General features: G+C 41.1%; 1 pseudogene; it reads left to right on the top strand.

Moving 5' to 3' along the window:
* The first annotated feature begins 329 nt into the window (after nt 1-329).
* LOC149748426 (uncharacterized) overlaps nt 330-24,924 on the top strand; it is a 38,139-nt pseudogene continuing 13,544 nt past the window's right edge.

The following is a 24,924-nucleotide window of genomic DNA, read 5'->3' as shown; positions in this document are numbered from 1 at the left end:
TGTGGAATTATGATTAACGATCAAAAGGAAATGAGTTGATTCTGCAATCTTGCCGTTTTTCCATTAGATATTTTCCATTAGAGAGAGAGATTGTGTTGTATATGTGTAAACCACAGAACATTTTTTCTATCCTCATCCTCTTGGCTCTTCTATATTTTAGGCCTTGTTTACCAAGCAGCTGCTATGTGCCAGATGTATTGGTCTCTGGAGACTCAGGAGTGAACAAGAGAGATACGGTTCCTCCCTTCTTGGAACTTACATTCTAGTGGAGGAGATGGACAGAAAACAATAGAGTGTAATGTCGGGAAGGGATGAAGCAGGGTAAGGGGATGGAGGATGATGGTGTTCACATTTTAGGTAGAGTCAGGGAAGGCTTCTCGGAGGAGGTAGCTTGGAGCCCAGACTTGTGCAAGGTAAGTGGGAGAGTCATGGTTTCTCTTCAGGGAGAGCGTTCCAGGCAGAGGATTTTCTCCGGATTTGCTCCTCCATCCACCATCCACTTAGTTGCTCACGCTAGGAATTTGGGCGTCCTTATGTATCCTTTTCCTGAATTCTCATCCCCCCAAATTCATAAGACCTATCTTTTCTGTGACCTAAACATGCAATTGCAAACAAAACTGCCAGGTGAGTGTGATCAGAACTGTTGCAGGAAACCAACACAGAGCGATTCAATTTGTCAGCTGATAACCTCTGAAGTCCGAGAACTGCAAGAGGTTTTCGGTGAGTAGCTCATCCTATGTAACACCAAAACCCATGTTTTGATTGTGATTTTCTGTGATCACCAGTAAAATTTTATTAGTGTTTCTTTTATCTAGTGTAACACCTCCCAGTGTGTCATGTATTCTATGGCCCCCATTTAAATAGTTGTGTTCCTGTGTGGGACACCAAAACCATGTTTGGAGTGTGAGTCAGAGAGCTGAGGGGTCTGTGATTTTGACTACGGAAACTGAGTCAGAATGTTCATGTTGTCATTTCAGCTTGGTTATTTATCTTCTTGAGCCCCAGTCTATTCCTGTCTACAATTGTGATAGCATTCCTATTAATCTTTTAGGGGAGGTGTTGGAAAATTTATCTAGTATTTTATTTTGTAAGCCACTTTTTATTTTTTAGCATTCCTATCGTTTTTCATGTGTGCTGCATTTATTTTTCAACAAACAAATAAATGTTTCCAGTATTCGGCAAACTTTTATTGAATGCTACTGTGGGCCAGTTTCGGACGGGAGACAGGACTCCACAGCGTGCAGTGGCAGACAGAGGCAGGTCAACCGGGAACTCTGACTCGGGGGTGTGCCAGACATTGCTGGTTCTCTGCTCAAGAGCCACTCTTTCCAGCTTCCTGGCTAACAGGGCCTTGATTTCAAAAAAGAAATTAGGCATGAGGCATCAAGGTGCTCAGAGAAGGTGGGCTCCATTCAAGGGATAAATCATTATTGTTTTAAGCCAATCATGTAATCCTATTTCTCTTTGCTGTGATTGGTTGGAATGGCCACGTGACCCTTTCTGGCCAATGAGATAAAAGGGCAGACCTGGAAAGGGGTTTCTCATTAGTCAAAAATGAGAGGCCAGTGTGTAGGGTGCTTCCTCTTCCCTTCCCAACTTTGGGTTGGTTTTTGAGGTGATAGTGGTTAGAGCTTGAGGGACAGTATTCCTAACTCACTGAGGATGATCGAGTGGACGGATGGAACAGGAGTAAGTTCTGAATGACACTGTGGAGCGACGGAATCAACCGCACCACCGACTTTCTCTGGCATCCTTGTTCTGTGAGGTAATCATGCTAGCAGTCTGTCTGTTTCAGGCACTTTTGGTCAGTCATTAATTACCAGCACCTGAAATAAAAAAGCTTAATTGATAGGTATTTCGTTAAAGTCAGGTACAAATCCTTAAAGAAACAGAGTACAGGGAGGTAATCTGGCCAGGGGAAATCAGGCAGGGTTTCCTACATGGGGTAAACTTTGAGTTGCATTTTGAAGAACAGGTGGAAATCCACGAGGTAGAAATCGCAGGGAGGTGCATCCAGGTGGAGGAAGTGCGTGTGGAATGGCTCAGAGGCTGACTGACACCTGGACCTATTAGACTAATTCATGGTTTTGAGGTATCCAGATTCTCAGTGGAATAGATTCATGGCATTTGTGGATTTAAATTCATTTACGTGTGATCTTTAAAGGCTTTTAATTATGCACGTAATGTGTAACGTACAGTAACCTGTAATTTGTTTAAGACTTGAATCTAAACCTTGGTGGCTTTCAGTCTTGGAAGCAGAGTGTGTCCTGTGGGCAGTGCGTGAGTCAAGCTGACTACAGAGCACAGAGCGCAGCTTCCCAGTTTTTGGGCCATAGCTTGGTAACTTTTGCGAAACTTTAGACATTGGCTTCTTTGGTTAGTCCTGCTCGTTTGAGAAGCAGACACCAGGCTGAGGTTAAACATGCAAGGAGTTTTATTAGGGAACCGCCTTGGGAGAGGGAATGGATGGAGCTGGATGAGGCCACCAGGCTGGGATGCGACGTTAATGCAGAGAGACAAGAAATGGGAGGTAAGGTTAGGTGGAAGTGCCCTAGACATAGTCCAGCCTAAGGAAGGTTCCGAGAGACCATCTGAGAAGTCCCCTGTCTCCCAGGAACAGGCCTGCCTCGGTATCCCTGCCGCACACAAAGCAGCCAGTGGGAAGCATGACTTCATGGCACACATGACAATGGATTTCAGAGCAGCTGGGGTCATTGTCTATTACACACCATACAGCTGGAGGTTGACGAGGTTAGTCTTTGTTTCTTTTCAGAAATTTTTTTGAAAAAGAGAACTACTAAGACTGATGATGGAAGTTAAAAAAAAAAAGTATTTGTACGTTTTATTGGTAAAATTCTTAACTTTTTTGGGGGTCATGGAATCCTTTCAGAATTTGATTTCAGATCTGACTCTATCCCCAGAAAAATTTACATAAACAAAGGAGCCTCTGGTCTAGCATGACTCCTTCATGTTGGATTCCTAAATTCTTAGCTTCTCTACAGCTCCATGCTCAGCGACTCATCGCTTTCTGAGAGCTGAAACCAGAAGCAGAGCACAGACCCTGTTCCACCTCAGCTGGGAACGTGCTCGTTCCAGTGAACAAAATATTTCGACACTGGACACGTGTCTACAAATGACCATTAACGCATGCAAGTATTGATTTTGGTGTTATAGATAAATTTTAGCCAGTAGGCAAATTCACAGGTATGAAATCTGTGAATAGTGAGGACCAACTGTACAGGGTAAAAAAAAAAAAAATTCAAAATGTGCAAAGGGGCAGACAATGAAAAGTCTGTCTCTTCTCCTCTATCCTCAGACCCCCCAGTTCTCCCAGTTCCCTGCTTCCTAATCCTCAGGGAACTGCTATTATCAATCTCTTGTTTATCCTTTCAAAGGTATCCTCCTCATAGCCCCTTGGACAAAATGAGTGGTTAAAAATAGGGGATTTGAATTCTAACAGATCTAGCCTCAAAAAATGTGCACACACTTGGGCAAGCAAGTTATCCAAACTCTCTAGGCCTCGGTTTCCTCAACTCTAAAATGGGGGCAATAATCTTGCCTGCTAGGCCGGCTGAGAGGATTAAACAGTGTCATGTATGCAAAGTACTTGTCACTGAAAACAGCTTGTATGACGGCATGGTCTTCACCTACAGAGCGTGTTAGCTTCCCAAAGCCTCTTACCTCCACACTATGGTTGTGACTTTCTCTGTCCCGCTGCCTGTGACTGATGCACATGTCTTTAACCTTGGGTCCAAGTTCACAGTGAAAGGTTTGGCTGGAGGGAGAGAGAGGTTAATTAACTAGCAGTTTTGTGCATATCAAACTAGTTAGAGGATTGATGGAAAGGGTCATACAGATTTTTTTTTTTTAAAGGACTGGTATAAATTGGGGTTTAACTTTAGCTACAGCCAAACCCCAGAGAGAGGAGACAGGAAGATATAGTTTAAAGGAGAAGGGGCATTTCCTGATACAAATTAATAGGAAAGTGTCACCTCACTATGATTACACCCAATAATGCACGAATGTTCTTTTCTTCTCTCAAGTGGAAGTCTTTCTTAAGTGAAAAAATCAGTTTCCTCCCAGGAAACCTAAACACTCTGCCTTTCCAAATAAATTTCAGGCATTGATCCCACTTTAAAGGATGTGTGTGAAATTGATTCCCTTGAGAAAATCAAAGAGCTTTTTTTCCCGGAAATTAAAATTATTTTTCTATTATTCATACATTTTCATTTATTAGATGTGCCACTGTTGGCCGAGCCTTTAGGAAGAATTAGCATAGGAGCTCCTATCTTCTTAAAGAAAGGCAGGGCTTTATCTGACTCAACTCTTTCATGTAGTCAGTCAGCCAGCATATAAATAAATGTAAAAATGAAATAGAAGACTGTGTCATGATGAAATAGAGTCTGTATTTGAATCATTTATCTCCTTTTTGTTCCCGGGCAAAGCTGTCTGGAGCTTGGTTGTTTCTGTACGAGCTTGGAATACTGATAATTCCGTGCTTTGTACCGTGTATCTTGGAGGTTTAATTCCTATTGACTTCAAAGGGAAAAATGGTAACAGATACATCAGGTTTGTGTTTTGAGGAGGGTTTCAGAGGCTCATCTGCTTTCTGAGAGAAAATAAAAGTCCTCTCTTTCCTCACTTGCTCAGGATGAAAAGGGGGAAATGTGGTTCTTGTTCTTGGGACGCTTACTGTTTGGCTAGAGAGAACACACATGGAATTATCTGTGATGATATAGAAGTGATAAATGTGGCCGTGGTTTAGGTAAGTGGCTCTCCACCTGTTTTTTCTGCCTCAACACATGTAAATTGAAGTTCACAGATGGGATGCACATCCATGTGTGTAATCATGGTCAAACAATTCTTTAGGAAGTAGCTGTAACCCCATTCCCCTCTCTCCTGTTCACAAAAACAGAATGCAAGTGAACAAGCATGCTAGTATTTAAAGAATATCCTTAAATTTATTCACATTTATTTTAAAATGCCAGTTTTTTAAAAACTCTGGCACTTTGTCATTAGTAATGAATTACTTCACGACTGACTGCCCACACAGTTTAGATGTTGAAAGGTGCTGATTTATGCAATAATCGGTGCTTGGGTTAGTAATAGTACTCTGAGGCTGGACCCCACAAATACACACACAAATGCAAACTACGCAGACAAATACAAAGAGCCTGTGAGTACCTTTGTCTCAGGCAGAGAGCAACATGCAAATCCGAACAGATTTTCTTGTGATTGACACTGTCTCTAGAGAAACACTTCTCCTTGTCTCTCATCCCATATCCTTGATAACCCACGTCTGAATGCCATGGAAACTGAGAGCTGACATCAGAGAATGACGCTACTTCAGAGCTCAGAATTTCAGTGGCAGAAGTGCTTAGCGATGTCAGATCCATTCGCTCAGGAAAGAAGTATCGCTTCTCAGTAGCACCTGAACAGCAGCCTGGCCATGTGACTTGCTTTGTCCATTTAAATAGCAAGAAGTGACATATGTCACTTCCAAGTGGGAGCTTTGTGAGCTGTTGCGTGATCCACCGTTGCTTTTCTCCTTTTGCCACGACAGCAGCACTCACCTCCCAGTTTAAGGGCTGCCCTGGAATGAGAAGGTATGGACAGTTGAAACTGAAAAACATCTGCAGTAGACACTAATGTGAGCAGGGAGTAAACCTTTGTTGTTATAAACCACAAAGATTATGGGATCATTTTGTTTGTTTGTTTTCAACCAAGCATAAATTAACTGATTGATTTTATATGGTGTCATGGGAATTCCATCAATTTCATAGAGTCTTGGTTTCAAGTTTGATCTTTCATGTTTCATAGGCATGCTCCTCCTTTAAGAAATGTTTTCTCATCAGCAAGATAGGAATAAAAATAATTTTTTCTTTTACTGTTGCAATAAAGATCAGCTAAAACATTAAAATTGAAGATACATTGTAAACTCAAAAAATGTATAGATCGTTGGGTAGTTACTGTATAAATCGTTGGGTACTTACTGTTTGTTATCTCCGCACCTAGCCTATAGTGGGAACTCAATACATGGCAGCTACTGTTACTGTAAGAACTTGGATTCTGCTCTCTTGTAATTCATCGTATATAAACAATAACGTAATTCAACATTTTATGGGTTTACACATTTAAAGTGTGTGGCAGCTGTGGCCTACTTGGCAGTTTTTCCTTCCTGAGCTCCGATCTTTAGAAAAGGACCAATCCATCTTCCCATCCTTGGCTCTAGCATATAAAAGGTGTTGAAATAACATTAGTTGGATGTCAAAAGATTTGAAGTTTAATTGTAGCTGTGCTAAAATAATAGAAAGCTAAGAATTGGGGGATTTTTAAAATGTTAGTAGTTTTCAAGGTGTGTTCTGAGACCTGCATCAGAAATGTGGGCGATGGGATGGCATGGGGGTGGGGAGAGCTGCTTGTTACGACGGAGATTCCAGACCTACTCAGTTAGGATCTCTGAGGGGCTTGGTGCTCAAGGAATCTGGATTTTTAATAGGAATTCCAGTCGACTCCTATAAATACTGAATTTTTGAGAATGGCTGTTCCAGTGATAGAAAGCTCATGATGAGAATGACCCACACACAATGGGGTGAAGAGCAACTAGAGAGCCTGAACAGATGCAGATTCAGTGAGCTCCCCTGAGACTTTAAGATCCAGTGGGTCTGTGGTGGAGGCCAGGAATCTGCATTTTTAATAAACATCCTTTCCTGGGCACCCCCTACTCCAGATACAGTACTACAGATGTCTGAACATTAAGCTTTGAGAAACAGGAACTAGCTTCTCTTTAAGAGATGATATTTTCTCCTGATCTGATCACTGCTACTCCCTTGTTGATTTGGTGTTCTTACATTTAACTGAAAAGTGATGAATATTTAGAATTCTCTGTGGCTGGATTTCACCTAAGCCCGGTTGTGATCATTGGAAACACGTAAGTAGCATGTGGTTCTCCTGGCTGTGGTATGGGGGGGGGGATCGCGAAGGGCTTGGAGTTGGCCCCTGACCGACCTTGACCCTGACTAGGCTCAGATGCATTAATATATATGCACTTGAGATGCATCAGTATTTCACCTGTGCCAACAATTCTCTCAAGCGACATAGATGGAGGTAACTATACCCTTTGGTGCTTCCTAAGTCCCAGCTGCATTATGGCTGAATTCAGTTACCAGACTCCAAAAGAGACGGGCACGTGCTCGTGATAGCAATGGGTTTTTGTTGTGTTTTTTTTTTTTAATTTATTTATTTATTTATTTTTGGACGTGTTTGGTCTTCGTTTCTGTGCGTGGGCTTTCTCTAGTTGCCAGCGAGCGGGGGCCTCTCACTGTTGTGGCCTCTCCCGTTGTGGAGCACAGGCTCCGGACGCGCAGTCTCAGCGGCCATGGCTCACGGGCCCAGTTGCTCTGCGGCATGTGGGATCTTCCCAGACCAGGGCTCGAACCCGTGTCCCCTGCATCGGCAGGCGGACTCTCACACTACACCACCAGAGAAGCCCGCAATGGAGTTTTTAAGTCAGGGGTTGGTGAAGGGGAACAGTGAGGTCCTGGAAGAGACAGAATATTTATGCCTTCTGTGGGGACATCCCCCGTGTCAGAAATGGAGACCGCCAAGCATACTGCATTGCAGCTTGTGCCCTGGGGCGCACGCAGGAGCTGGATCCTGGTGGGCTAGAGGCTGGCCCTCGCAGTCACCTGCTCAGTGCACGGTGGCGCTGCCAGCCACGTGTGTGTGCTGGGGTGGCGGTGGACGGAGGAATTGGGGCCTTTGGGTGTGCCCGACCCTGACCTCCCAGCGCCCAGGCATCTCCTGGGGGGAGGAGCACAGTGGTGGAATGCGAGCCCTGCTCTGTGGACTTGACCCAGTGGCCCGCGTATGAGGGCCGCAGTGGACCGATGGTGCAAGAAGAAGGGGAAAGGGATGGGGTCTAGGCTGTCAGGGGTCGGGCAGCTGACTGAGAGCCCATCCGGGAACCGTGGGGAGGTGCAGGAGGCAGGACTCTGTGTGAGCTGAGGCTCTAAATTACCTGCGGAAAATTAAAGCCCAGCTTATGAGGAAATTCAAGATGGTGACTAAAAAGCATTAAATACCAATTCTGGGACCTTTTGAGCCAGAGACCCTGTGTGACCACACTGGTCACAGGCCCCTGAAACCTGCCCGGAGTCTAGGGACAAATCCCTTTTTCTTCTCTCCAGTAGACACAAAAGGAGCTTTGGGGTTTTCAGTGTTTAACAGGTGTTGAGGAATCTCCTCATTGTTCTTGCATGGATAAAGCAGAACAAACTTTTGGACCAAAATAATATTGCAAATCAGAACATGTTTTTATTCTCTCATTTATTACTCTCTAAGTTTTTGTTCTTTTGTTTGTGTTTTGGTGGTGAGCAATGATTACACAGCGCTATTTAAGGTCTAAGTAACTCTTCGCTCCTTGTGGATCATTTAAGGAATTATTTTTTCTTGAGGACTCCCCGTGGACTTCAGTCTTACATGCGCACAGGGGCAACATGGTCTAATTCAAGGGACATGACATCGGTTTCTACTAAGGGAGACCACATGCACATTTGATGTGGATATATAATATTTTCCACATGTGACCACGAAGCAGCCCAAATCCTCCATCACAGGAGACGTGATTATGACTTTAAATAAACCCTGAGCAAACAGCGGGTGAGGAGGGTAAATAAAACTGTAATTGGAAGGTTCTCCTTGCCCCTGAGGCTTCCATTTAATAATTAATACAATTTTAGAGGCCACTTAAAGGTACTCTCTGGGGATTATATTGGTAAGAGCAATGAGATGTACCATGTATGTTGGTTTTCCTCGTCAACTGGAAGCCGCTTTGCCTGCTGTTTCTTGCAAAGTCAGGGCAGCATTATGGTCTCGTGTCTCTAGGGTGTGTGGCTACGGGGTGGATATGACATTGGCTGGTGCTCATGTTTTCAGGCCTTTTTTCATGAATGGAGTCAAAAGAAAAAAACTGTGCCCAACTACACGTTCCATGTAGTACTTCTTAAACTGGAGTGTCTTGAAATTGCTTGGATACTAAGTAGATTGACAGTTATAGTTGCTGAGTGGCACAATAGTGGTAATCTTCTAAGAGAAAATAAATAGGACAATACTGTCAACTGTCAGGAATCTGTAGGATGGCTTCCAAGGGGGTTATTTTCTTCTGCGTGACAAAAGAAGGCAGAGCCCGGTGATTCTGTTCAGTGGTTGGAGGTTGGAGGTCTGGTGTGTTAGAGAAGAGGAGGTGCTTTGTACTAATCATGTTTCCCTTCCTTTTGCCCAGTGTCGCTTCATTTCATTTCCTTATTTCTTATTTTTCTTTATTCCTTTATGTTTATCCATATTGCTGACCTACTGTATATTTCCTTGATTCTTTGTCTGTTGTCTGTCACCTCCAGTGGAGTATAAGTGTCATAATGGCACAGACCATGTGCTTTGTCTTCTTCTGCACACCCAGCCCCTAGGCTGGTGACCACAGTGACAGTAATAGGTGACAATAGCTAACACTGACTGCACATGCCTGGCAGTGTTCTAAAGCACTTGAAGTTTATGTCACTTGATCCTCACAATAGCCTTTGGCGATAAGTAATATTTTAATCCCTATTTTATCAAGGAGAAAACTGAAGCTTAGAAAAATCAAGCAAATCTTTCCCAAAACTCACACCGTTGATAAGTGGGAGAGTCATGATTCGAACCCAGGCTGAGTGGCTCCAGCATTTGCACCTATGGCTTCACGGGGGCAGGAACCTCGACTGCCTGCTTTCCTACTGTGCCTCCACCCCCAACACGTACTAAGCTCTCAATAAATATTTTCTGAATAGATGAATGATCAGCCTGAAATGTGATGTCCCTGCCTCGAGGAGGGGCAGTGGCCATCAAAGATTGAGATGGGGCTGAGGCGAGCTACTGGGACCGGCTTCTTCTCAAGCAATTAGGTGTGATTTGTTGTTTTCAAGGATAATATGCAGGCTGTCCCCATCCCTCACACCTGTGCTTCCCCTTCTTCATCTTCTGTCCACCCTTCCCTTACCTACGTATGGGTTTCTGGGGACCGGGGGCTACTCTGGGAGAAGCTTCTCAAGGCAGATCTGCTTGTACATCCAGGTAACTGCATTCCTCTCATGTGCAGCTGAGTTAGTGATGTCGACAGGGCCTGCATGTCCCCAGATCAGTGTCCTGGATCTCATCCCAGGGCCTTACAAGTTGTTTAGCCCAAAAAAATGTGTGGCCTCCATTGACTCATATTCATTTGATGTCACTCATAAACAGCTCTCTCTGGGGACAAGCCTTCATTTTCTCCTTTGTGTGTGTGTGTGTGTGTGTGTGTGTGTGTGTGTGTGTGTGTGGTGTGTGGTGTTTGCAGCCTTGTGTACCTAGTTGGGAGGGAAAGGGCAGGGATGGAGGTACAGATACATGGCAGTCAGGTTTCAAGTATCAAAACGCAAAGGTGTCGCTTCAGTTGGGACTGTTAAGCTTTGCAGCCTATTAACACACATAGTGGGGGGGTCGTTGCCCTTCACCTACTTGGAAGTAACATACTGCACCCCTACTTGGACACAAAGGCTGCCTTGGGAATCAGGTTGCTCACCACAGATGAGGGAGGGCCTTTCAACTTAGAACGAAGTAAGAATGAAAGAGGCCTTTATTTGTGGGTACCTGACAAGCTGAATCCTGCTTCTGTTACCAGGGAAATTGGTTTTAGAATGAAGGTTTGATATAAGCCCATAAAAACTGGACAAAGAAATTGAATTACTGCTTCACAATCAAGTTTCTGATAAACATAAAGGATGCTTTGGGACTATTCCATATGTCCACACAGCAAGGCAAGTATGTAATAGTACAAAATTCATCTGGCAGCCAAATATCTTTTTTTCTTATCATATATTCTCATAGGTGAGTGTGAGCTTTTATTTTGTTTAATACATCTAATAAGGACATGTCATTCAAACTTTTAGTTTATATCAGTGGTTTTAGTTTTTAAGCTATCTTTATCCTTTTAATTCTAAAGTTCTGGTGGTGATAAAAGCCCCTTGGAAAGGGAATTATAGCAGAGATGGTTTACTTCTGCTCGCACGATCACCATAGACTCTATAGACTACGGCACTATAAAATCTCATTAGTGCTTCAAAAGTCTTAAAAACTGTGATGTTAAATAAAGAGTAATTATAAAGAGTAGTGCATCTGACTTGGGTCCATGGTAACTATTTTTACGTGCTCAAAGAAAACTATAGTGATCTTTGTACAGGAATAAACTCTTTCTAGATTATTACTGAGTGCAGGGTAGTTCATTAGTCCTCTGCTAAAAAAACAGAAAAAAAAAGATTTCTCTCTTGGAGTCTACATTTTTGTAGAGGAAAAAGCCAATAAACAATAGACATAATAAATAAAATATGCACTAAGTTAGAAAATGATGAGTGTTAGGAATAAAAAATGATGTTATGGGGAAAGAGAAATTAGGAGCGAGGGGTGGGAGGTACATGGCAATTTACAGTAGGATGGTCAGATTCGGCCTCCCTGAGAAGGTGATTTTTGATCAGATATTTAAAGGAGGCAAGGGAGTTAGTCGTGTGGGTATCTAGGTCGGGTGGGGGAGGTGGATGAACATTTCAGGGAATGAGAAGGCCCTGTGCGACCACACTCAGCATGTGTGAGAGCAGCCAAGAAGCCTGTGGGGCTGGTGTGCAAGTGAATGCGTAGTAGGATTTGAGGTCAGAGCAGAGTGGAGTTTAGGATCTTGTAGGTCACATAAGGACTTTGACTCTAAAAGAAAAGGGAGCCATTGCAGGATTTTGAGCTGAGGGATAACTTGATCAGGCTTGCTTATAAGGATAAGCTAGACTCTTCTCTGGATGATCAACAGTAGAAGTAAGGAGACCAATTAGAAGGCTGTTGCAGTCATCTAGGTGTCTTAGTTATCTATTTCCGCATAACAAGTTACCCCCAAACTTGCTAGTTTAAAATGACAAACATTTATTATTTCACAGTTTCTGTGAGTCAAGAATTTAGGCATGGCTTATCTGGGTCCTCTAACTCAAGGTATCTCATAAAGATGCAATCAAGGTGTCAGCTCAAGGCTTGATTAGGGGAGGATTCGCTTCCAAGCTCACTCATATGGAAGTCAGTTCTTTGTGGGTTGTTGGACTGATCCCTAGATATTGGTCAAAACCACCCTCGGTTCCTTGCCATACTATCCTCTTCGTAGGAGAGCTTACAGGAACATGGCAGCTTACTTCAGGAGAGCAACAAATGGGTAAGGAGAGACAGAGGGTGGGGTGGGGAGAGAGAGAGAGAGAGAGAGAGAGAGAGAGAGAGAGATTCATTTGGAAGTCAAAGTATTTTAAAACCTAAACTCTGAAGTGATATCCCATTAGTTTTGTCATATTTGTCAGAAATAAGACATTAAGTCCAGCACACACTGAAGGGGAAGAGTTTGCACAAGGGTGTGAATATCAGGAGGTGGGAATCATTGCCAGCCATTTCAAAAACTAACAACCTTGGCAAGAGATGATGCTAGAGAAGTAGTGATGGGAGTGGTGAGAAGTGGTAACAAAATACATAGAAAATCTTGGCATTGTAATAATCCATGATCCATTATTCTGTAGGTAGCTTCAGGCACCCTGTATAATACCTCTGGGTTTCATTTTTTGACTTTTAATTGAAAATCTGCTCACCTACTGCTCAATACAAGTAGTTAAAACTACTCAAGTAGTAAAAACTACTCAATAGAAGTAGTTAAAACCTAAAGAGTTTAAGTAACTAGCCAAAGTTTACAAAGCTAATACATGATAGACCCTGTGTTTAAACCCTGGCAATCTGCCTCTACTCTCTTAGTCTGAGGAGGACACTAGAAATGATGAAGTAGCTAAAACTATTCTGAAACGTGCAATGTGCTATACAGATATAAGTAAAATATGGTTACCAATGTGGGCACCTTGGTAGAAATAGCTTAGTTAGAATTTGAGCAGTGCTAGGCAAAGGATAGAGCCCTTCTGTCTTTCCACGTGTCTCTCATTTGTTTCCGTAGGGGTGGAAGCAGAAACTAATTCCTGCTGTAGCGTGTTTCTAGAGAGTATGGCAGTACTTCAGTGCTACCTAGGATAAAGCCACGTGGATTTTGACCTAGAACTCAATACCTGGGGCTAGAGAAGTAAGGATGGTTGGGAACAGATGGAGAGTTTGACTTAATGTGGGGCTAGTTCTTTTTTTAACCAAGAAGACATGTGGCCCTGACAAGGCAGAATGGCCTAACAAGACCCTGCAGTGGCATGAGGTCTGGTTCAAAGTAAAACTGACTAGGGGTTAGGAAGTTCAGGGTGCACGTTTTAAGGCTGGGCCAGGCTGGCTACTATTTGTGGTGTGAGTAGAAGAAGGTGCGCCTGCAAAGTTGAACTAGTAAAACAGAATGAGGCAGACACCTTGGTAATGCTTAGCTAATGGAGCCACTGACAGCCATTCTAATATTTATATAGATTCCAGATTTCTTATGAGTAGCTTTTGTGTGGTAGCTCTATTTCCCTTCTTTTATTTCCCACTATCTGTATCTTTATATTTTAAAGGAATTTCTTGGTACCATATAATTTTTTATCTAGTCTGATAATCTCTGCCATTTAATTAGTGTTTAGATTATTTACATTTAATGCAAATAACAATATGAATTAGTTTTAAATATTCCATTTTGCTATTTGTTTTTATTTGTACCATCTGTTCTTTCCCCCTCTTTTCTGCCTTCTTTTGGATTGAGTATTTTTCTGGATTCAGTTTTATCTTCACTATTAGCTTATTAGCTATTCCTGTTTTATATTTTTAGAAGTTACTCTACAAGTTATAATATGCATTTTTAATTTATCACAACCAACTTTCAAATAATGTTATATCACTCTGCATATAATTTATAAATCTCACAGCAGTATATTTTCATTTCTCTCTCCCATTCTTGATGCTTTTGTTGTCATAAATTTTATTTCTATGTATATCCTTATAATGTTTTTGCTTTAGTCAATTATCTTTTAAAGAAATTAACAAATGAGAAATAAGAGCTTTTTATTTACCAGCATATTTACTATTTCTGGCATTCTTTATTCCTTTGTGTGGATCCAGATTTCCATCTAGTATCATTTTCTTTCTTTTTTTTTTTTTTTTGCGGTACGCTGGCCTCTCACTGTTGTGGCCTCTGCCATTGCGGAGCACAGGCTCCGGACGCGCAGGCTCAGTGGCCATGGCTCACGGGCCCAGCCGCTCCGTGGCATGTGGTATCCTCCAAGACCGGGGCACGATCCCGTGTCCCCTGCATCGGCAGAAGGACTCTCAACCGCTGTGCCGCCAGGGAAGCTCTCATTTTCTTTTTGCCTGAAAAATATGCTTTAATGTTTCTTAAAGTGCAGGTTAGGTAGTGATTCTCTCAGCTTTTATTTTTCGAAAAAGGCTTTTTATCTTGCCTTCATTTTTAAAGATATTTTCACAGGGTATATAATTCTAGGTTAACATTTGTTTATTCTTTTTTTTATTGTGGTTAAAAAAACATGTAAATTTTACTATCTGAACCATTTTAAGTGTATAGTTCAGTAGTGTTAAGTATATTTACATGACTGTAAAACTTTTTCTTCTTGCAAATTTGAAATTCTGTACCCATTAAAAACAGTTTTCCTATCTTCCTCCCCCAAGCCTAAACCCATTCTACTTTCTATTTCTATGATTTTGACTATTGAGGAACCTCACATACGTAGAATTATATAGTATTTGTCCTTTCGTGACTGCATTATTTCACTTAACATAATGTCCTCAAGGTTTATCCATGTTGCAGCATGTGACAGGATTTCTTTTCTTTTTCAGGCTGCATAGTATTCCATTCTATGTATATACCATATTTTATTTATCCATTTATCTTTTGATGGACATTTGGGTTGCTTCCACTTCTTGGCTATTATAAACAAGGCTGCTATGAGTGTAGGTATGCAAATATCTCTTTGAGGCCCTGCTTTCAATTCTTTTGGATATCTACCCAGAAGTGGGATTGCTGAGTCATATGGTAGCTTTATTTTTTATTTTTTTAGGTACTGTCATACTGTTTTCCGTAGCAGTTGTACCATTTTACAGTCTCATCAACAGGGTTGGAGCAAGGGTTCCAACATCTCCACATATCCACCAACACTTGTTTCCTTTTTTGTTTTGTTTAATAGAAGCTGTCTTAATGGCTTTCTGGTTACCTCTTATCAGATAAATGATTTTCAAATATTAATATTTTCTACTATTCCATAGGTTGCCTTTTTATTCTGTTGTGTACTTTGATGAATAAAAGTTTTTAAGTTTAATGAGGTATCACCTCACACCAGTCAGAATGGCCATCATCAAAAAATCTACAAAGAATAAATGCTGGAGAGGGTGTGGAGGAAAGGGAATCCTCTTGCACTGTTGGTGGGAATGTAAATTGATACAGGTCATATACCCTGAGAAAACCATAATTCAAAAAGAGTCATGTACCACAATGTTCATTGTGGCTCTATTTACAATAGCCAGGACTTGGAGGCAACCTAAGTGTCCAGCGACAGATGAATGGATAAAGAAGATGTGGCACATATATACAATGGAATATTACTCAGCCATAAAAAGAAACAAAATTGAGTTATTTGTAGTGAGGTGGATGGACCTAGAGTCTCACACAGAGTGAAGTAAGTCAGAAAGAGAAAAACAAATACTGTATGCTAACACATATATATGAAATCTAAAAAAAAAAAAAATGGTTATGAAGAACCTAGGGGCAGGACAGGAGTAAAGACACAGATGTAGAGAATGGACTTGATGGGGAAGGGTAAGCTGGGACAAAGTGAGAGAGTGGTATGGACTTATATATACTACCAAATGTAAAATAGATAGCTAGTGGGAAGCAGCTGCATAGCACAGGGAGGTCAGCTCAGTGCCTTGTGACCACCTAGGGGTGTGGGATAGGGACGGTGGGAGGGAGATGCAAGAGGGAGGAGATATGAGGATATATGTATATGTATAGCTGATTCACTTTGTTATACAGCAGAAACTAACACACCATTGTAAAGCAATTATATACCAATAAAGATGTTTAAAAAAAAAGTTTTTAAGTTTGATGCAGACCACTTGTCCATTTTTGCTTTTGTTTCCTGTGAATATTCATTTATTCTTTTAGCACTTTAACATGCTCTTTCATTGGATTCTAGTTTATATAGCTTCTGATGAGAAGTCTGTGATATTCTTAGCTTTGTTCCTCTGTATTTAATGTGTCTATTCCTCTGGCTCTTTTTAAATGTTTCCTTTTTATTACTGGCTTTAAGCAATTTGATTATGTTTTCCTTCAGTGTGATTTTCTTTCTATTTTTCCTTAGGTTTTGTTGAGTCTCTTAAATTTGTGAATTCATACTTTTCATCAATTTTGGAATATTTTCAACCATTATTTCTTCAAATATTCTTTTCACTTTTCCTCCTCCTTCTGGGACTCCAACTACAGTTTTGTTAAAGCTGTTAATATTGTCCCATAGATCACTAAAGCTTTGGGTTTTTTTTAGTATTTTTTTTCTCTTTATGCTTCATATTAGATAGTTTCTACTGCTGTCTTCACATTTGCTGATGTTTTCTTCTGCAGTGTCTGATCTGCTGTTGATTCCATCCAGTAAAATTTTTATTTCTGATACTGTATTTTTTATCTGTTTCTACTGACTGATTTTTTCCTCAGTATGGTTTATATTTCCCTGCCTCTTTTCATGTCTAGTAATATTTTTGGATCAGGTTGGGGACTAAGTTTTTTTTTTTTTTTTTTTGCTGTACGCGGGCCTCTCACTGTTGTGGCCTCTCCCGTTGCGGAGCAAGGCTCCGGACGTGCAGGCTCAGCGGCCATGGCTCTCGGGCCTCGCCGCTCCGTGGCATGTGGGATCTTCCCAGGGGCACGAACCCACGTCCCCTGCATCGGCAGGCGGACTCTCAACCACTGCGCCACCAGGGAAGCCCCGGGGACTAAGTTTTTTGTTTGAATCTTTTTTTTTCTTTTCTTTTTTTATAAACTTTTTAAAAATTTATTTCTTTGGCTATGCCATGTGGCATGTGGGGTCCTAGTTTCCTGACCAGGGATCGAACCCATGCTCCGAGCAGTGGAGGTGCAGCGTCTTAACCACTGGGCCACCAGGGAAGTCCTAGCATTAGTGTTTACTGTATAGGGTTGGATAGAGGATTGTTATGGGTTGAATTTTGACCAAAATTTATATATTGGAGTCTTATCCCCCAGGACCTCAACATGTGACCTTATGTGGAGATAGCATCTTTATAGAGGTAATCAAATAAAAGTGAGGTCATTAGGTGGGCCCTAATCGAATGTGACTTTTGTCCTGATAAAAAGGGGAAACTTGGACAGAGATACACGTAGAGGGAAGATGATGTGAAGAGACAAGGAGAAGATGGCCATTACAAACCAGAGAGAGAGGCCTGAAACAGAGCCTTCCCTCACAGCCCTCAGAAGGAACCAACCCTGCCAACACTTTGATCTCAGACTTCTAGCCTCAAAAACTGGGAGACAATAAATCTCTGTTTTAAGCCGCCCATTTTGTGGTACTTTGTTACGGCAGCCCTAGGAAACTGACCCAAGCGTTTATGCAGAACTACGTATTAGAGACTGACTTGGTAAGAGGAGGAGGCGTGTAAGGAGCAGTGTGCCACCATGAAAATTCGTGGACACTGTCAGACTCTAAGATAGATGGGCAATCTGTTCTCATATTTATCCTGCTATGGATGGGAACAAATGCCACCCAGACAGAGCAGAACAGGGCATGGCAGCAGGCCTAGCCTCAGGTTTACCAAGAGCTTACTATTTTTGCTCATCTGATTGAGAAGGATTTAGTAGAAGAAGTACAGTATGACTTGAATTTTCTGTGTGAGTTGTGAGGGGATTTGATGGCTTCGAAAGAGATTACTTGGAGCGCACAGATGGTTTGAAAGAAAAACACATAAATACTCTAACCTTTGCCATTGGCATTTAAGACACTTAGTATCATACTGAAGCAGGGTTATTTTATACTCCATTGCTCTGAAGGATTATGAGGTGTATGGAACATGTATAAATCTTATTTTAATTAAATGCTTAGGACTTCTAAATGTCCACCCTATTTCTCTCTCTGCTTGTCTGTTTCTCTCTCTGAATTAATGTGGGTGACAGTGCAGATTTTTTGATCCCTGGCTTAGCCTTTTACCTACCTACCCTTTTGTTTATAAAGAAAATTTTTTTCTGCAGTTAAAATGATAACTGCCCTAATATACAAAACAAAGAAGGAGGTCCAAATGTTGCCTCCCCAAAATGAGCCCTTATTGAGAGTGGAAGTAAAAAGCCCCCAGACACTCAATAAAAGAGTGAGTGAGGCAGCTGGAGGCCCCCAGGCCTGTCAGCAGTCTGTTACAATTGATGCCCTTCCCCCTTCTCTGGCCAGGGTCTAATTTAAAACTCCCTTGCTCAGAGCTTCTTGATTTGATTGCCGCAGTTCCCAGGCTGTGAGGAGTTAAGCCAAAAAGGTTTTCATTAATTTGCCTTCTCCCTGAAGATTTTAGGCTTGCTGCCTCAAAGCAAGCTAGACAGCACCGTGGGCCAGCTCTTCGGTGAGAAGCTTCTTCTCTGGGAGAAGGCCGTTTGCTCAGATCCCGGCCTTTCAAAGGTCCAGCGTTACTCATCCCGCTTTGGCTCTTGTTATTTTCTTTTGAGAATGTTTTCTTCTACTAGTAGCTCAGGGAACTTTTACTTGCCGTTTGAAATCTAACCCTGGTACCCAAAAAGTATGACTAATCCTACTTACTGGAATTTCAGTGTTTTCATCAAGGCCACAGTTTCCATTTCCAATTTTGTATAATAAGGGCAAAATACCAACTGGCAAACACACGTCTTTGTTGGTTGGTGTACAGCAAAATATCTCCTGTGTTGTAATTAAAATAGAAGTTTCATGATGGTTATTTTTGCAATGGAGAGAAAACTGTCTCCAAGTGAATTTCAAGAGGGGGATAGCTCACGATATGAATACCCAGTTAAGATATTTACTCTATGAAGCACTTAAAGTAAACCTTTCAGCTGCTTTTTTCTGTCATCTGTACAGCGGGATATTAGGTTATTTCTAGGCAAGGGGAGTGGTATATACGCTGGAGTCATGGCCAATGGAAAGATTTTAGAACAACACACTAATGCTCATGCCATTAAAATAGCTTAGTTAAGCAGTCATTGTGATGGCCATTGGAAAGATGAAAGAATATCAGCTAACCAAAACCAAATTTTTGTATTTGTCCACAGCAATCGTTTATTACTTCCTTATGTCGTTAGCAGTCCAAATATGGCTTTCTGGAATGCCGTTGGGAAGAACTCATAGCAGGAAAGTCTAGTGGAATTGGCTTGAGACTTACCAGGCTGCTCTTTTAAGGCAAAAATCTGACTCAAGGGAATATAGCTATTAACTTGGGATGGCCTGAGATTTCCAAATCTTTCTTCTCAAAAGAATCGCCTGGAGATTAATGAGAGTGTAGATCCCCAGATCCCATTCTGAGAGTTTCTGGTTCAGTGGGTCAGTGTGTATATACATTCGTTTCCAGATTATTCTGGGCACAGTCATGATAGGGAACCTCTGCCAGTATGAGTAACTGTAGTAACAAAGTAAATATTCTGAATTATTTGATCACCCGTGTAGGGTCTGCTGAATTTTGGTATGTAAAGGCAAAACTTTTCGCTTTTTGTTTAATCAGTAGATCAACCCCAATCTCCTGTTGTTTGTGTGGCTTCTTTGACTCCTGGGGAGTCATTTGTGTGTCAACTGATAAACAGTCAGCTGGAATCTTTCTTAGAAAAATAATGTCCTGGACTTAGGTGGATATCAGAAACACCTGTGGAGCTACTTGAAAATATATTTTCCCCAGACCTTCTGAATCATAATCTTAGGGAGGGGTCACGATCTCTATCCTTCTATAGGCTTTATAGTTGATTTTGAAAGGCAGTTTATTCTGAGAATCTGAGTTACACTAATGGGGAGAAGTGCGGATTACTAGTACTGGGTACTAAGTGAAGCTGAATTGCCTACGTAGAAATAATATTCGTTTGATTAAGATGATTAAAATTGTTCGTTTCACTGTTTTACGATTAGCTTCTGCATGTGATCAGTAGATATTTGGTCACGGGCCTAAGTCCTGCTGAGAAGGGCAGGAGAGATCTTCAACACTTGAAGCTCTCAGATATAGCTTAAGGTGAACCTTGAAGTATGGATAGTATCTGAATAGGTAGTGGAGTGGAGAGCAGAGAATTCTAGGTGAGGTGAGTGAAGGAGTGAAGTGATTAAAATGGACCCTAGACGTCCACGCCAGTGGGGCAGTGTGGTAACAGAACAAAGCCTATGTAGTGGGAAATAGTGGAATATAAAATGCACAGAGTGGATTGAGGTCTAGGGAGTGGCTTGAACTTGCAAAAAATTAGGAAACATTACAACATTTTTGTGTGTGCCCAGGAATACAGTGCTAACGTTTTATTTTGGTAGGGTGTGCACAAGTTCAGGGGCCAAGGCTGTGGCAGTAATGCAGAATAAGGAGATAGCATTTGGTAGTGGCTGGGAAATAGCAGAAGGGCAGATTTGGTAAATATGTATAGAAGTAGCCTAAAAGAACACTATTTCCTTTGCGGATTGTTTAGAAATTTTCTCCTTAAGAAGAGACCATCTCATGCAGAGGAAGGCATAAAATAACTGTCTGCACAATTGCAAAATAACTTCTTTAGTCAAATTGGCTGCTTTTAAAAGTGATCAGCAAAAACCTTCAGACACAGCATTAACAAAATTTTTTATTATGTTCAGAGGCAAAACTTTTTCAACTTAATCTGAGTATACAGTCACTTTAGTTTTTTGTTTGTATAGGAAGCAGACAGGCATTCAGATATTTGAGTATTGTGAATAATCAGGTAAGAGAAATGAGTATACTTAGCTGTAAAGCTGTTTGAATAGTCTTTTCTTCCGTGATGCATAATGCTTGTAATTTTTTTTTTTTGCGGTACGGGGGCCTCTCACTGTTGTGGCCTCTCCCGTTGCGGAGCACAGGCTCCGTACGCGCAGGCTCAGTGGCCATGGCTCATGGGCCTAGCCGCTCTGCGGCATGTGGGATCTTCCTGGACCGGGGCACGAACCTGTGTCCCCTGCATCGGCAGGCGGACTCTCAACCACTGCGCCACCAAGGAAGTCCGTTTGTAATTTTTAAATAATTTATACGCACATAGTAACGTCTGACATGGATTCAACAGACAGGCTAGAATTTTCCTGGCTTCCTCCCATCATGCCCCTACTTATCTTTCAAGAGCCATTTCAAAAATTACCTCTTGGGTGACTCTTTCCTTGGAGGCTCCTTTGTATGGCTTGCCTCCAGTCTGATGGCTGCAATTACTCCTTGTTCCTCTTCTCTCACTCCCAGAGTCCTGATGCCAAAGGACTCATTCAGCAGAGACGTCTTTGGTTCAAGGCAGCAGATGGCCTATGTAAGAATCAGAGGCCTCTTTCTACAACCAGAGTGGTGTAAGAGAGACCCAGACAAGCTGGGCAGGGGGACGGTGAGGGGGAACCTCTGGAATCTGTAGATCTTGGAGAAGGATGGGGAAGCAGTGAGAGTCAGAAAGGACTTGGAAAAATTTGCTTTGAGATGCAGCTATATCAGGTCTGCAGCTTACAAAGTAGCTGAAAAGTATGAAAGTAGCTATTTCATAGGAAGAGGCTTCCGGTTCAGTTCCACAGACATTCATGCACAGGCAGTGGGGATATGGCACTGAATGAAGCTGGACACAGTCTTTGGTCTTATACAGCCTTGCCTCAAAATGAGCTCAATTTATGGGAAAAAAAAAGGGGATTTTAGAATGTATACTAATATATTACATTCTTTCACCCCATGCCGGTCATGGGTGAATAACTTGAGTCTTGCTAGAAGCAAAGCCTTCAGACTTTATTAGATTCAATACCGTGTTTCTTCATGTCCTTAAATACGAAAATGAAACTGAAATCTGGACATCACAGTTATGGGATGCTAGCTCTTAAAGTAGAAGCAAAGGACTATGGGATGAGGTTTTCTTATAGCCCAGGGCATTTTCTCAGAAGACTTGTCCAATTTGTCTTATAATTTTTTTTTTCATTCTTTTTGGAAATCCCAAGATTGCAACGTTATTACGTTCAGGCGTTTCTTAGTTTAAATTTATCTCCAATCACATGTTAAAGAATGGTCCCAATTATTACTCTGAACAAAACAGGGGAAAGAGAATTTGTCTAACCGTCTCAAATACATGATACCAATTTGAATTTTCCTTAATGAATGATGAAAACTATCTAGGTACATGAATCTTTTGACCCGCAGCTGAAGATTGGACTTTGAGCTAATACATAGGTTAATTGCATCTAATGTTAATCTACCTTAGCGGGGACAATTAAGTCAAATTATAACTTGTCCATGTTATAATACATTTTGACTTTCTGATTCATCTGTGGACTCCTACAATTCCTCCTTCATTCAAGTGTCTGCTCTTCCATGGGAGAGAATGATAGGAGACCCCATCCCAACAGTGTGCTCTATTGTAGCTTAGGTTACTTCTTCAGGGAAACATTCGTATTCATCTTAATTTAAGCATCATCTTAATTAAGCATCACCGAAGGGACAGGTCAGTGGCTTGCTGGAAGATTCATTCTCATGGTCTTTCCATTCTCTGCCTTGGCCACACCCTCAACTGGAATTTAAGCCTGAGGTTAGATGGAGAATGCTTTTAACTAACCCTTGAAGATGTCTGACCTAAACTTATAGCAGTTGTTCTTTAAATATGAAGAATAATCAAGCTCAATAAATACTTTGATTTTTTTGAAAGAAAATGACAATTTTTAGCATGAGAAACTCTTTGAAGTACAAGCACATCCAAGAAGAATGTCATATATTTCATCCTTTTCTTTCTAGATGGATGTTTAAAAGCTGGATAACAGTATTAGAATGTTAATTCATGTTTTGTGTTCAGTTTCATAGCTCAGCATCTGGTATTTTGGGCTCACCTGTGGTCTATTTTATTATTTTTTAACAATGCAATTCCCAGTTTGAAAGCTCATTTAAGACATTGACTCTTGATCCTGTTAAGTTCTCTGCTCCCTGGGCAGTGCTGTTAATATCAAATATCTGGCCTTTTTTTCTTCCAGTGCCAGAAACTCCCAGCAGATGTCATCATAAGGCAGATATGTTTAGCAAGGCTTTTCTAGAATAGCAAATAGAATTGTTGCATGTAGTAGGGATGTGTGTATTGGGTACTGGATTTAATTCATTCTGGTCTCAGGTCTCACCAGGGTGGGTTGTTATAAAGATGTAAAGAGACTCCTGGGATTCTTGCCTGCCTTTCTGTAATGTGGGAGAATTGTTTTCCTTCAATATAAATTAGGGAACAAAGAACAGCCTTGCAGTCAAGCATTTCCTGGGTTCTTCAGCTCAGCACAAGGCAGGGCTGTGGTGCAGAAGGGCAGTGGGGGAGAAAACAGTTGCTGAGATACAGATAGTAAGCGAGGGAGTTGGGATTTAAAACGAAGCAGGCTCACTGACTCTAGACTCCATGCCCTTAGTACCAATGGGAAAATACAAATGGGCATAAAAACTTATGTCCTTACCATGCCCAACAGAGCCCATGGCTGTTTTTTTATCTTAAAAAGAAAGGAAGAGAGTTATATTGGAACTGCCCAACATTTCATGGCTATCAAATTCAGTTAGAAAATACAGTTTTTCCCAGGGAAGACCAGGGCACGTTGACTTATTTGCTATAAATGTAAATGAAAGTCAATCTAAATTCTAATTAGTTTCCACCTACACAGATAATGATAAATGTTTTCCAGCTTTATTGAGGTATAATTGACAAAACTGAATATATTTAAGGTGTACAACATGAAGATTTGATAAATGCATACATGGTGGAATGATTACACAATTAAGTTAATTAACATTCATCACATTACCTTTTATTCTTGGTTTATGGTGAGAATGCTTAATTTACTCTCTTAGCAAATTCAGGTATACAACAGAGTATTATTAACTGTAGTCACCATGCTATGCATTATATCTCCAGGACTTATTCACCTTCTAACTGAAAGTTTGTAACCTTTGATCAACCTCTCCCCATCCCTCCCACCCGCTAGTCCCTGGCAGTCATTCTACTTTGTTTTTCTATGATTTTTTTTTTTTGTTTAGATTCCACATACAAGTGATACTATACAGTATGTCTTTCTTTGGTTTATTTCACTTAGCTTGTAATGCATGTTGCTGAAAATAGTAACATTTCCTTCTTTTTCTATGGCTGAATAATATTCCATTATATGTATGTATATAAATTTATATATGTATACATATATACATACATAGCACACCCTCTTTATTCATTTGTTGACGGTTACTTACATTGTTTCCATGTCTTGGCTATTGTAAATAATACTGCAGTGAACATAAGGAGTGCAGATATCTCTTTTAAGATACTATTTCATTTCCTTTGGATATAATACAGAAGTGGATTGCTGGATCAGATGGTAGTTCTGTTTTAATTTTTTGAAAAACTTCCATGCTGTTTTCCACAGTGGCTGCACCAATTTACATTCCCACCAACAGTGTACAAGGGTTCCCTTTTCTCCACATCCTGGTCAGCATTTGTTATCCGTTGTCTTTTTGGTGATAGCCATCAAAACAGGTGTGAAGTGACATCTCATTGTGGTTTTGATTTGCATTTTCCTGATGATTAGTGATGTTCAGCACCTTTTCATGTACCTGTTGAACATTTGTATGTCTTTGGGAAATGTCTATTCAAATCCTTTGCCCATTTTTAAATCAGGTTATTTGTTTTTTTGCTATTGAGTTATATAAGTTCCTTGTATATTTTGGATATTAACCCCTTATCAGGTAAATGGTTTGCAAATA

Source organism: Delphinapterus leucas, chromosome 9 (genome assembly GCF_059928025.1).
Source record: "Delphinapterus leucas isolate spDelLeu-1000000601 "Yukka" chromosome 9, BTC_Dleu_Yukka2, whole genome shotgun sequence".
NCBI lineage: Eukaryota > Metazoa > Chordata > Mammalia > Artiodactyla > Monodontidae > Delphinapterus > Delphinapterus leucas.
This window is presented reverse-complemented; position numbering and strand designations above follow the sequence as displayed.